Source organism: Gnatocerus cornutus, unplaced genomic scaffold, assembly GCF_029298725.1.
Source record: "Gnatocerus cornutus isolate USDA-ARS CGAHR unplaced genomic scaffold, icGnaCorn1.1 ctg00000023.1, whole genome shotgun sequence".
NCBI classification, from domain to species: domain Eukaryota; kingdom Metazoa; phylum Arthropoda; class Insecta; order Coleoptera; family Tenebrionidae; genus Gnatocerus; species Gnatocerus cornutus.
The window spans coordinates 5,397,635-5,412,181 of NW_028275375.1; the positions used below are offsets into that span (position 1 = coordinate 5,397,635).

At 29.4% G+C, this 14,547-nt stretch overlaps 1 protein-coding gene across 2 annotated transcripts in view; it reads left to right on the forward strand.

Annotated features, from left to right (window-relative positions):
- LOC148166555 (ATP-binding cassette sub-family G member 1-like) overlaps window positions 1-14,547 on the forward strand; it is a 42,478-nt gene that overhangs the window by 12,732 nt on the left and 15,199 nt on the right. Inside the window, exon 1 of one of the 2 annotated variants that reach the window (XM_088049373.1) lies at window positions 7,462-7,515. The exons of the other annotated variant lie outside the window; for it this stretch is intronic. The gene's annotated coding sequence lies outside the window, so the exon portion shown is untranslated. Of the gene's footprint in view, window positions 1-7,461; window positions 7,516-14,547 lie in introns of those variants that run through there. 2 annotated transcript variants of the gene reach the window in all.

Here is a 14,547-nt window from a genome sequence, read left to right on the forward strand (position 1 = left end):
AAGAGAAAATTTTTAGAAATTTTTCGTTTTCGGACGATCAAAAAATTTTTGGCATTTTTTATAACAGTCTGAAACTCTTGCAGTTTTGGTCTCCAGACCGTGAAGTTTGGAGGATTAACTACTTTTAGTTTGTTTATTAACTGAGCGAAATTGCAAGATTTTAGAACAAAAGACAGATTTTTTAGAAATTTTTCATTTTCGGACGACCCAGAAATTTCTGTCATTTTCTATAAAATTCTGTAACTACTTCAGTGTTGGTTTCCAGACAGTGAAATTTGGAGGATTTATCACTTTTGGTTTGTTTACTAATTGAGGTTAATTACAAAATTTTAGAGCAAGAGACATTTTTAGAAATTTTTTATTTTTGGAGCACTCAAAAATTTCTGATATTTTCAATAAAATTCTGTAACTTTTGCACTTTTAATCTCCAGACAGTGAAATTTGGAGGATTCACTACTTTTGACTTTTATATCAACTAGCCTAAATTACAAAATTTTAGAGCAAGACGCATACTTTTTAGAATTTTTTTATTGTTGGACGACCCAAAAATTTCTGTTATTTTCTATAAAATTTTGTAACTTTCGCAGTTTTAATTTCCAGGCAGTGAAATTCGGAGGATTTACTACTTTTAGTTTGTTTATTAACTGAGCGAAATTACAAAATTTTAGAGCAAGAGACAAATTTTTTAGAATTTTTTTATTTTTGGACTACTCAAAAATTTCTGTCATTTTCAATAAAATTCTGTAACTGTTGCAGTTTTAATCTCCAGACAGTGAAATTTGGAGGATTTACTACTTTTGACTTTTTTATCAACTAGCCTAAATTACAAAATTTTAGGGCATGAGGCATACTTTTTAGAAATTTTTTATTTTCGGACGACCCAAAAATTTCTGTTATTTTCTATAAAATTTTGTATCTTTCGCAGTTTTAATTTCCATGCAGTAAAATTTGGAGGATTTACTACTTTTAGTTTGTTTATTAACTGAGCCAAATTATAAAATTTTAGAGCAAGAGACAAATTTTTTAGAATTTTTTTTATTTTTGGACTACTCAAAAATTTCTGTAATTTTCAATAAAATTCTGTAACTTTTGCAGTTTTAATCTCCAGACAGTGAAATTTGGAGGATTCACTACTTTTGACTTTTTTATCAACTAGCCTAAATTACAAAATTTTAGAGCAAGAGGCATACTTTTTAGAAATTTTTTATTGTTGGACGACCCAAAATTTTCTGTTATTTTCTATAAAATTTTGTAACTTTCGCAGTTTTAATTTCCAGGCCTAGAAATTTGGAGGATTTACTACTTTTAGTTTGTTTATTAACTGAGCCAAATTACTAAATTTTAGAGCAAGAGACAACATTTTTAGAAATTTTTTATTTTTGGACCACTCAAAAATTTCTGTCATTTTCAATAAAATTCTGTAACTTTCGCAGTTTTAATCTTTAGACAGTGAAATTTGGAGGATTTACTACTTTTGACTTTTTTATCAACTGGCCCCAATTACAAAATTTTTAAGCAAGAAACAGACTTTTTAGAATTTTTTTATTTTCGGACGACCCAAAAATGTCTGTTATTTTCTATAAAATTCTTATGTATGTACTTTGCCAGTTTTAATCTCCTGACAGTAAAATTTCTATAATCTAAGCTAAAACTATCGCAGAATTAAAAGCATTTCAACAAAATCGGAATCCCAAGGTTTGATCTATGAAATGGTCCAAGGAAAAAAAATTAAAAATCCAAAGATTTCAATGCTTATTTTGTTGCACACTTAGTTTATATTTTAATAATATTTTAAGAAAATACGTTTCTAAGATGTAGGTCAAAAACTAGAACATGCAAGGACAATAATTTATCAACCCATAAAATTCTATCTAAGGTCAGATAATAATTGTAGATATTCTCATTCTTACATTTGTTAATTAAAGTTTATGTAAATTAAAGAGCGACTATTAAAAAACAATTCATTTCCGAACAACAAATAATACGTCATTTTTACGTGTACCTTAATTCCCTGAAGTGGTTACTCAGAACCCAATTACCTCCACTTTTTTTCATAATAATAACTACTATAAGCGCAATTACAGAGCCAAAACTCCAACAATTAAAATATAAAATAATCCTTATCGATTCCCGCGTTACAACAGGAAAATTTTCATGCATAAAATTGCATATTCGTTATGTTAACATTGACAAAATCAAGGCTTTATCAATTTAGAGGAAATCATCATAAACTGATTTATGATTCATTTCGCAATAACAACTATCAGAATAGGCCTGTTATTACTTGGCAGAAATGTAACTGAGCTGGTTCCGAGTAAAATGAAAAAGCCAAACTTCCTTTGACTTTTTACTCAAGGCTGTGCGAAGTTAAAATTATATAATTAATTATAATTATTATTGGGACGAAACGTGCGATTTTCCATTGAATTCATAGTTTTAATTTGACATTCCTGTGGCGAAAATGTTTATTAAATTATTATGAATAAACATATTTTAAATATTTTTAGACTGTGATCTTTAAGAAAAAACCACATTAGATAAGGTTTTTTTTATCACTAAAATAAATTTACAAAAAATTATTTAACTGTAGACAACCAACAATACAGAGCTTCTTTGACTGTATGCGCCCAATATTATAGTCGTGCGTTTCTGGTTTTATAAACCATCAGGAATTCGAATCAATTTTTAATATCAAGTTAAAAACTATTAATTAAGTAATATAAAACCGAGCAAAAAACATTTCAATCGATCTAAACAATAATTAAAAAATTTATTAATTACATAGATTAATATAGAAAACATTGCGGTTAAGAAAGTTGCCTCAAAGTGAACAATAAATTACTATAATTATGAAAACATCGAAATGAGTCGAATATCTCACTGCTCATGTTAACATGTTTTGTTTCTAATCTAATTAATAAAATGTCACGAAACCGCATTAACTAGGTGCGCTGTTAAAACTCCATAATTATTACAACAAAAAGCATTTAAAGTTATGAAACAAAAATTATTAGCATCTCACTAAGCCTGCGGTTTAGTTGTTGACACAGACAAGCACATTTATCATAATTGCACTTATTATTCGTGTTGTCATACCACATGTTAAATTGATTATTCATTCATTACCTTCCTCAGCACAATGTGACAAGCTGTTCGTGTGAAAAATACTTCCCGCTAGCACACAAAGAATATTCGCAAATGCCAAATCAAAATTTATTTACACAAAAAATCAGTTGACCATGTAGATTTTCGACAGATCGTCCTTCGGCGATTTCCTAGGAAATCTCAATCTTGAAATCTGCATTTTAATCCGTGCGGTTTCCTAAAACGTAACATTTCTGTTGTAACCTTGACTCCGGAAGAACTTCATTCTGTATCTCGAGTGTTTACAAACATCTCGTGGCGGTCATTATCAGCGAGATTTAAGTCAAAAACCCTCCGAAGGTGGTGTTTTTGAATTTGAGTTCAATTCGATAAAAGTGCGTTGTACTAGATTAAGTTTCCGCAAACACGCTCGCTGTGGATAACATAAATTACTATCTAATTTTATACAGAAAACATCGAAAGTGTTTATGTGTAAAGAGCGGATTTTGTGAAAAACGCTTCGTTTTAATTTGTTGGCTAATTAATTTAATTATAGTTTGGGTCGAAATTACGATGTTGCATATTCCTGCACAATTTGCCTTCATTTTTTTTAATAAATCTGGAACAGCGAAAGCGAAAAGATTTGAACCAGTAAAAGGGAAGAGCCGAAAATGCAGGAAAATTCATTGAATGTCGCTAATCAAGCTAATTTAGAGAGTCAAAAAAAAATATGAATGTGACCGGAATCATGAAAATATTTCCTTAAAGGTTATTAGATATTTTCCGCTTTTTAGTTGAGGGAAATGCAGTTTTAGTAACAATTCCTTTTTACTATTTTTATAGATATAGTAAAGAGAAATTATGTTATGAAAGTGTTCGATAAACAATAACGTTACATCAGAGAAAACTGTCTATAATTTTAATAAGTCATTTTATTCGATTCTGACGTCTACGATATTAGAAAGTACGTCATTTTATTGAACAGCGGATGTTAGAACGTGACGTGAAAAATTAAAGTAATAAAAATAATAATGAATTTTAAGTCGTGCTATAAAACACGTCTCAATTTTACAATGACAGCTCAAGAATTTTTAGAAATTTTTCATTTTCGGACGACCAAATAATTTGTCATTTTCTATAAAATTGTGTAACTTTTGCAGTTTTAATCTACAAACAGTGAAATTTAGAGGATTTACTACTTTTGACTTGTTTATCAACTGGGTAAAGTTACAAAATTTTAGAGCAATAGACAAGATTTTTTAGAAATTTTTTATTTTTGGACGACCCAAAAATGTTCACCGTTTTCTATTAAAATTCTGTAACTTTCGCAGTTTTAATCTCCAAGCTGTGAAATTTGGAGGATTTACTACTTTTGGGTTGTTTCTTAACTGGGCAAAGTTACAAAATTTTATAGTAAAAGACAGATTTTTTAGAAATTTTTTATTTTTGAACGATCCAAAAATTTTCAGAATTTTCTATTAAAATGCTGTAAGTTTCGCAGTTTTAATCTCCGAGCAGTGAAATTTGGAGGATTTACTACTTTTGGGTTGTTTCTTAACTGGGCAAAGTTACAAAATTTTATAGTAAAAGACAGATTTTTTAGAAATTTTTTATTTTTGAACGACCCAAAAATTTTCAGTATTTTCTCTATAAAAATGCTGTAACTTTCGCAGTTTTAATCTCCGAGCAGTGAAATTTGGAGGATTTACTACTTTTGACTTGTTTATCAACTGGGTAAAGTTACAAAATTTTAGAGCAATAGACAAGATTTTTTAGAAATTTTTTATTTTTGGACGACCCAAAAATGTTCACCGTTTTCTATTAAAATTCTGTAACTTTCGCAGTTTTAATCTCCAAGCTGTGAAATTTGGAGGATTTACTACTTTTGGGTTGTTTCTTAACTGGGCAAAGTTAAAAAATTTTATAGTAAAAGACAGAGTTTTTAGAAATTTTTTATTTTTGAACGACCCAAAAATTTTCAGAATTTTCTATTAAAATGCTGTAACTTTCGCAGTTTTAATCTCCAAGCAGTGAAATTTGGAGGATTTACTACTTTTGACTTGTTTATCAACTGGGCAAAGTTACAAAATTTTATAGTAAGAGACAGATTTTTTAGAAGTTTTTCATTTTTGGACCAACAAAAATTTCTGTCATTTTCTATAAAATTATGTAACTTTTGCAGTTTTAATCTCCAGGCAGCGAAATTTTGAGGATTTCTTACTTTTGGTTTGTTTATTAACTGAGCTAAATTACAAAACTTTAGAGCAAGAAACAGATTTTTTAGAATTTTATTATTTTTGAGAACCCAAAAAATTTCTGTTATTTTCTATAAAATTCTGTAACTTTTGCAATTTTAATTTTCGAACAGTGAAATTTTGGAGGATTTGCTACTTTTGACTTGTTTATCTACTGGGCAAAATTACAAAATTTTAGAGCAAAAAACAGATTTTTTAGAAATTTTTATTTTTGGACAACCCAAAAAATTTCTGTTATTTTCTATAAAATTCTGTAACTTTTGCAATTTTAATTTTCAGACAGTGAAATTTAGAGGATTTACTACTTTTGACTTGTTTATCAACTGGGTAAAGTTACAAAATTTTAGAGCAAGAAATAAATTTTTTAGAATTTTTTTATTTTTGGACGACGCAAAAAATTTTACCGTTTTCTATAAAATTCTGTAACTTTCGCAGTTTTAATCTCCAAGTTGTGAAGTTTGGAGGATTTACTACTTTTGGGTTGTTTCTTAACTGGGCAAAGTTACAAAATTTTAGAGTAAGAGACAGATTTTTTAGAAATTTTTCATTTTTGGACGAACACAAAATTCTGTCATTTTCTATAAAATTATGTAACTTTTGTAGTTTTAGTCTCCAGACTGTGAAATTTGGAGGATTTATTACTTTTAGGTTATTTATCTACTGGGCAAAGTTACAAAATTTTAGAGCAAGAGACAGATTTTTTTTGAAATTTTTTATTTTTGGACGACCCAAAAGTTTCTGTCATTTTCTATAAAATTCTGTAACTTTTGTAGTTTTAGTCTCCAAACAGTGAAATTTGGAGGATTTACTACTTTTGACTTGTTTATCAACTGGGTAAAGTTAGAAAATTTTAGAGCAATACACAGATTTTTTAGAAATTTTTTATTTTTGGACGACCCAAAAATTTTCACCGTTTTTTATAAAATTCTGTAACTTTCGCAGTTTTAATCTCCAAGCAGTGAAATTTGGAGGATTTCTTACTTTTGGTTTGTTTATCAACTGGACTAAATTATAAAATTTTAGAGCAAGAGACAAATTTTTTAGAAATTTTTCATTTTTGGAGGACCGAAAAATTTCTGTCATTTTCTACAATATTTTGTAACTTTTGTAGTTTTAGTCTCCAGACTGTGAAATTTGGAGGATTTATTACTTTTTGGTTATTTATCTACTGGGCAAAGTTACAAAATTTTAGAGCAAGAGACAGACTTTTTTTGAAATTTTTTATTTTGGGACGACCCAAAAATTTTCACCGTTTTTTATAAAATTCTGTAACTTTCGCAGTTTTAATCTCCAAGCAGTGAAATTTGGAGGATTTCTTACTTTTGGTTTGTTTATCAACTGGACTAAATTATAAAATTTTAGAGCAAGAGACAAATTTTTTAGAAATTTTTCATTTTTGGAGGACCGAATAATTTCTGTCATTTTCTACAATATTTTGTAACTTTTGTAGTTTTAGTCTCCAGACTGTGAAATTTGGAGGATTTATTACTTTTTGGTTATTTATCTACTGGGCAAAGTTACAAAATTTTAGAGCAAGAGACAGACTTTTTTTGAAATTTTTTATTTTTGGACGACCCAAAAATTTCTGTCATTTTTTATAAAATTGTGTAACTTTTGCTGTTTTAATCTCCAAACAGTGAAATTTGAAGGATTTACTACTTTTGACTTGTTTATCTACTGGGAAAAGTTACAAAATTTTAGAGCTAGTGACAAATTTTTATAGAATTTTTTTATTTTCCTACGACCCAAAAATTTCCGCCGTTTTCAATAAAATTCTGAATAATAACAAAAATAATGAATTTAAAGTCGTACAATAAAACACGTCAGTTTCACAATGACAGCACAAGTTTTCTGGTTCAAAAATCCATAATAAATCGTTTTATTCAAATAATATTCGACTTCAACCTCGCTTATTTGTAAACCAAATTTCTCGATATTACATATTAATACCTCTAAATTTATTTAAATGAGCACTTTTTGTTTATCCACATGTCCGCCCGCTTCTAGTTGATGAAAATAACAAAATGTCATCCTACAACCTCATTAAAATGCATAAACAGTCTAATTTAACCACACTTAGTTCCTTCTCTGCCATGCGCACGTCTTCGAGCTTTCGGTATCGACTCTCCCAAAAACAAAGCTTTGTGATGTTTTGAGTCGTCGCGACGCTTAACAGGTGAGTCCAACCTTGAAGAAGAGTAATCATGACTTTATAGTGACGGACATAAAATTGCAGCTGTTGCAATAAAGTTTCATACGTGGTGTCAAAAACGAGAATTTTAACTCTTTAAATTGGCTGAGGTGTTTTGTAATGTTGAGCAACGAGTTTCTTGTCTTTTTCAAGTTTAAGCACTGTTCGGTTACATAAGTTTGGGGAACTTAATCTATCGGACTTGTACTAATTTAATTAATTATAATTACAGTCAAGTGAATGGATGGATATAATTATCGTCTCATTAGAACTATTTTTTCAAGTTTCGTAGCTTTAAGGGTGAACGACAAGGTTATAAAAATAATGAATTTCTGTAATTAAAAGCACATACTTGTTGAGTTTAATTAAAACTAGTTTAACTAGCTACGATATGACTTTTGGTTCATTTTTTCCGTTTATGTATTCGAATAACTGATAAGAATATCCGATTTGTCTTTTAACATAAAAAATTCTCATGTTTATTGCCCATAAAAACGAGGATTTTATATTCAAGGTTTTATTACTCCTAAGTATAGATTTTCGTTCTGTTGCCCGTTTTTATGTCCAATAAATGCAATTTTCTTGAACTGCATTGTTTGTACTTTGAAATCTCTCCAACGCAAACGTGCAAAAAACTTCAAGATAAATTAATCATTGAGAATTTTATTAACTTGGGGACTCAAAAGTTGGAATTTGCTCCGGAAGGCTTTTTCTAGTCTGGGCGTGCATCTAACCTTGCATTTGAAGGCCTTTTCTTTGTCTGGCTCGCATTTAAAAGCTCCTTTTGCTCGACAATCTGAAGGCTTTTTGTGTTTTTCTTGCCTAGATTCGTTTTTAAAAGCTTTCTTTGACAAGGACTCAATCTACTCCTCATTTACTTTGAATACCGCATTTCAAGGTCATAATTATTCAAAATAAATGAGGAGTAAATTTAAGGTTCGCCAATTTAATTTTTTTTCTTTGAGTTGTGATCCTAGACGAATAAATCGAATATTTTAATATTTGACTGGCTCTTGTTAATTTATTTTTTGCTCAAGTTGAGTTGTCTAGCGGGCCCCGGGCTATTTAGCTCATTTGATTATCATGATTTTTAATTTATTGTGCACTTTGCCTCGTTTTTTCTTCAGATGTGAGGTTTGGAATTAGAGAAGTTAGGTATTTCAGGATTTCAGCACAACCTAAACCTTGACAAAAAGTTATTAACCTCATGGTAAAACCCCAGATTCAAATTTCCGATGTTTGGGATTTTGAACATTCGAAGAACTCCAGACATGACCTAAGAAAAATGATCTTTTATTGACTATTGGTAATAGAATAAAAGCAATCACGAACCTGTTGACTTTGCTCCCATTGCATCTCTTATTGCGCGCCGCATTTTCTCATATCATCAACAGACATATTTCTTCAATTTTCCCTTTTATGTCGCGGTTGGGTCAATGTTTATGGTCATTGGTCATTTGTGCAGTGTCGCAACTTTCTTTTCACAATTCTTACAAATCTGGGAACGTCTCAAACATGTTTATCCATTTTTCAAGTCCATCACAAGTGTGTAATTATCAATGAGTAAATAATAATAAATTTAAAGGATTTGAACGAACGTGTATGGGCAAACACGTTTATTAGATAATGAGCGTTTTAATTTCATTATTTCAATTAGTTGAAATTAGGTGGACACGAAAGGTCAGTGTCAAGAACACGATCTAATCAGATTTTCATTATATAAGCGTTTTCCGAGAAGAAAAACTGAGAATAATTAAGTTATCGCGTGCACTTTTCAATGCTATTTTTACAATGCAATGTTAATTGTGTGAACTGGAATAATTGTATGACTTATGTAAACTTGTAAGACTAAACGTTATTTTTACACGCGGAAATAATTGCCTCATCGAATTGTAAGTCTTACTTTCTTCAATACGATTATTATCCGTCCAGTTCCTGGATGTCGCAACTCGCGCCTCTTTACAAAAGGTATCTTAATTACAATCTACATCTTACCGATTTTCTTCGATCTGGACATTTAATTGTGCAAATTACACATTCAGATAAGACGAGTTTTTTTCAGAAACTGATGATAATAACAGCACATTTCACGGATCAGTGGGCAAAATGCAGCTGTAACGACTAAAAAACATTGATAATATTGCAGCGATCCTAAGACCTAATAATGGTAGGTTTCCAGAGCTCCGGCTTTTTATCAGTTTCGAAACTTTCCAATGTTGGCGAGATTTGTTTGTTGGAAATTTTGTAAACACGGAGACGCAAGATAATTTTTGACTTCTTCAAAGTCGCGATTACTACGTTACAATCACACGACTGCGTTACATGTTTATAATTAGTTCACATCTCATTGAAGATTTTGTAATTTTGTCACACCAACTGCATTTTTTCGGAGCGACTTTTGATAGCCCCAAACCTTGGCCCCTCACAATCTTTTTTTTTATTCAATTAATGAGAAGTTCGCATGATAATGGGGGCAAGTTGGGAAATTGTCACCTCTGAATTCTGGGTATTTATCTCCCACATTGACACTTGTTCGAGGTAATAAATAATGATATTAATAGAATACAAAATGTCTGAAGAAAAAAGTGTAATGTGGTTTTTCAATTAATTCTAATAACAGGTGGTGAGAGACTTGCGTAGGCATTTAATCGATCTGTCGTAGCTTCCTGTAAGTTTGGAAAACTTACTGATAAAAAGGTTCCGTTCATGGTCATCCAATAGTACGCTTTCACTGACCTTTGTTTTAGTTTAATTCCTGATAAGATGTTATGAAGATGCATCATGTCTTCGTCTATTCTGGACGGTTCTACACGAGCTCATCAACATTTTACAATTTCGCAAGAGTACAATATGATCGTATTTGCATCTCTAATTTGCGCATGTTTGTTTGGGGGTCAAACGAACAAAATCTTGATAAAAATTCGTACATATTTATGTGGTGATGCAAAATATAATTAACACTGTTTTCTTGATTGGTTTGCTCAAGTAAGTGGGCAATTTTGTTTGAGATTTTTACAACGTAGATGAGAGTAATTTTGGTCGCGCTCCGGTAAGGTTTCATGACGAAATTTTGTCATAAAGTGGGCATTGTATTGGCGGAGGAAATCCTGAAATTGATATGACGGTGGGCAAATTGCGACAATTTTATTGTTTCAATAAAACAATTTTTTTGTAAATTATTTCGGAACGGTTGTAAACAAGACGTTGAAACTTTGGAAAGTAAAAAAGACAGAAAAAGATTTGATTTGTTAATGCAATAACAATAACACAATTGCAAAAACAACGGTGGATTTATGACTGATGTATGATTTATTTAAATTAATTTTTAGTTAACTAATTTAATTGTACATCCGCTGTTCAATAAAAATTAGTATATTATAAAATTTTATGGAAAATGTTAGAAATATTTGGGTCGTCTGAAAATGATTTTTTTTAAGTCTGTTTCTTGCTATAAAATTTTGTTACTTTTTGCTCAGTTGATAAACAAGTTAAAAGTAGTAGGTTTTCAAATTTTCCTGTCTGGAGATTAAAACAGCGAAAGTTACAGAATTTTAATCGAAAATGACTGAAATTTTTGAGTCGTTTCCAAATTTGTAAAATTGAAAATTTTCTAAAAAATCTGTCTCTTGCTCTAAAATTTTGTAACTTTGCCCAATTGATAAATGAACCAAAAGAAATAAATCCTCCAAATTTAAATGTCTGGACATTAAAACTACGAAAGTTACAGAATTTTATAGAAAATGTTAGAAATTTTTGAGTCGTCCAAAAATGAAAAATTTCTAAAAAATCTGTCTCTTGCTCTAAAGATTTGTAACTTTAGCCAGTCGATAAACAAACCAAAAGTAGTAAATCCTCCAAATTTCACTGTCTAGAAATTAAAACTGCCAAAGTTACAAAATTTTATAGAAAATGACTGAAATTTTGGGGTCGTCGGAAAGTGAAAAATTTCTAAAAAAAATTGGCTTTTGCTCTAAAATTTTGTACCTTTGCCCAGTTGATAAATGAACCATAAGAAATAAATTCTCCAAATTTCAATGTCTAGACATTAAAACTACGAAAGTTACAGAATTTTATAGAAAATGCAAAAAAAAATTTAAGTCGTCCAAAAATAAAAAGATTCTAAAAAATTTGTCTCTTGCTCTAAAATTTTGTAACGTTGCCTAGTCGATCAACTAACCAAAAGCAGTAAATCCTTTAAATTTCACAGTCTGGAGATTAAAACTGCGAAAGTTACAGAATTTTATAGAAAATGAATGAATGAAATTTTTGGGTCGTTCCAAAATTTGTAAAATTGAAAATTTTCTAAAAAATCTGTCTCTTGCTCTAAAATTTTGTATCTTTGCCCAGTTGATAAATGAACCAAAAGAAATAAATCCTCCAAATTTCAATGTCTGAACATTAAAACTACGAAAGTTACAGAATTTTATAGAAAATGTTAGAAATTTTTGAGTCGTCCAAAAATGAAAAATTTCTAAAAAGTCTGCCTCTTGCTCTAAAGTTTTGTAACTTTAGCCAGTCGATAAACAAATCAAAAGTAGTAAATCCTCCAAATTTCACTGTCTAGAAATTAAAACTGCCAAAGTTACAAAATTTCAGAGAAAATGACTGAAATTTTGGGGTCGTCGGAAAGTGAAAAATTTCTAAAAAAAATTGGCTCTTGCTCTAAAATTTTGTACCTTTGCCCAGTTGATAAATGAACCAAAAGAAATAAATCCTCCAAATTTCAATGTCTGAACATTAAAACTACGAAAGTTACAGAATTTTATAGAAAATGTTACAAAAAATTTAAGTCGTCCAAAAATAAAAAAATTCTAAAAAATTTGTCTTTTGCTCTAAAATTTTGTAACGTTGCCTAGTTGATCAACTAACCAAAAGCAGTAAATCCTTTAAATTTCACAGTCTGGAGATTAAAACTGCGAAAGTTACAGAATTTTATAGAAAATGACTAAAATTTTTGGGTCGTTCCAAAATTTGTAAAATTGAAAATTTTCTAAAAAATCTGTCTCTTGTTCTAAAATTTTGTAACTTTGCCCAATTGATAAATGAACCAAAAGAAATAAATCATCTAAATTTAAATGTCTAGACATTAAAATTACGAAAGTTTCAGAATTTTATAGAAAATGACTGAAATTTTTGGGTCGTCCAAAAATGAAAAATTTCTAAAAAATCTGTCTCTTGCTCTAAAGTTTTGTAACTTTAGCCAGTCGATAAGCAAACCAAAAGTAGTAAATCCTCCAAATTTCACTGTCTAGAAATTAAAACTGCCAAAGTTACAAAATTTTATAGAAAATGACTGAAATTTTGGGGTCGTCGGAAAGTGAAAAATTTCTAAAAAAAATTGGCTTTTGCTCTAAAATTTTATACCTTTGCCCAGTTGATAAATGAACCAAAAGAAATAAATTCTTTAAATTTCAATGTCTAGACATTAAAACTACGAAAGTTACAGAATTTTATAGAAAATGACTGAAATTTTTGGGTCGTTCCAAAATTTGTAAAATTGAAAATTTTCTAAAAAATCTGTCTCTTGCTCTAAAATTTTGTAACTTTGCCCAATTGATAAATGAATCAATAGAAATAAATTCTCCAAATTTCAATGTCTAGACATTAAAACTACGAAAGTTACTGAATTTTATAGAAAATGTTAAAAAAAATTTAAGTCGTCCAAAAATAAAAAAATTCTAAAAAAATTGTTTTTTGCTCTAAAATTTTGTAACGTTGCCTTGTTGATCAACTAACCAAAAGCAGTAAATCCTTTAAATTTCACAGTCTGGAGATTAAAACAGCGAAAGTTACAGAATTTTAATCGAAAATGACTGAAATTTTTGGGTCGTTTCCAAATTTGTAAAATTGAAAATTTTCTAAAAAATCTGTCTCTTGCTCTAAAATTTTGTAACTTTGCCCAATTGATAAATGAACCAAAAGAAATAAATCATCTAAATTTAAATGTCTAGACATTAAAATTACGAAAGTTTCAGAATTTTATAGAAAATGACTGAAATTTTTGGGTCGTCCAAAAATGAAAAATTTCTAAAAAATCTGTCTCTTGCTCTAAAGTTTTGTAACTTTAGCCAGTCGATAAGCAAACCAAAAGTAGTAAATCCTCCAAATTTCACTGTCTAGAAATTAAAACTGCCAAAGTTACAAAATTTTATAGAAAATGACTGAAATTTTGGGGTCGTCGGAAAGTGAAAAATTTCTAAAAAAAATTGGCTTTTGCTCTAAAATTTTGTACCTTTGCCCAGTTGATAAATGAACCAAAAGAAATAAATTCTTTAAATTTCAATGTCTAGACATTAAAACTACGAAAGTTACAGAATTTTATAGAAAATGACTGAAATTTTTGGGTCGTTCCAAAATTTGTAAAATTGAAAATTTTCTAAAAAATCTGTCTCTTGCTCTAAAATTTTGTAACTTTGCCCAATTGATAAATGAATCAATAGAAATAAATTCTCCAAATTTCAATGTCTAGACATTAAAACTACGAAAGTTACTGAATTTTATAGAAAATGTTAAAAAAAATTTAAGTCGTCCAAAAATAAAAAAATTCTAAAAAAATTGTTTTTTGCTCTAAAATTTTGTAACGTTGCCTTGTTGATCAACTAACCAAAAGCAGTAAATCCTTTAAATTTCACAGTCTGGAGATTAAAACTGCGAAAGTTACAGAATTTTATAGAAAATGACTGAAATTTTTGGGTCGTTCCAAAATTTGTAAAATTGAAAATTTTCTAAAAAATCTGTCTCTTGCTCTAAAATTTTGTAACTTTGCCCAATTGATAAATGAATCAATAGAAATAAATCCTCCAAATTTAAATGTCTAGACATTAAAATTACGAAAGTTACAGAATTTTATAGAAAATGACTGAAGTTTTTGGGTCGTCCAAAAATGAAAAATTTCTAAAAAATCTGTCTCTTGCTCTAAGATTTTGTAACTTTAGCCAGTCGATAAACAAACCAAAAGTAGTAAATCCTCCAAATTTCACTGTCTAGAAATTAAAACTGCCAAAGTTACAAAATTTT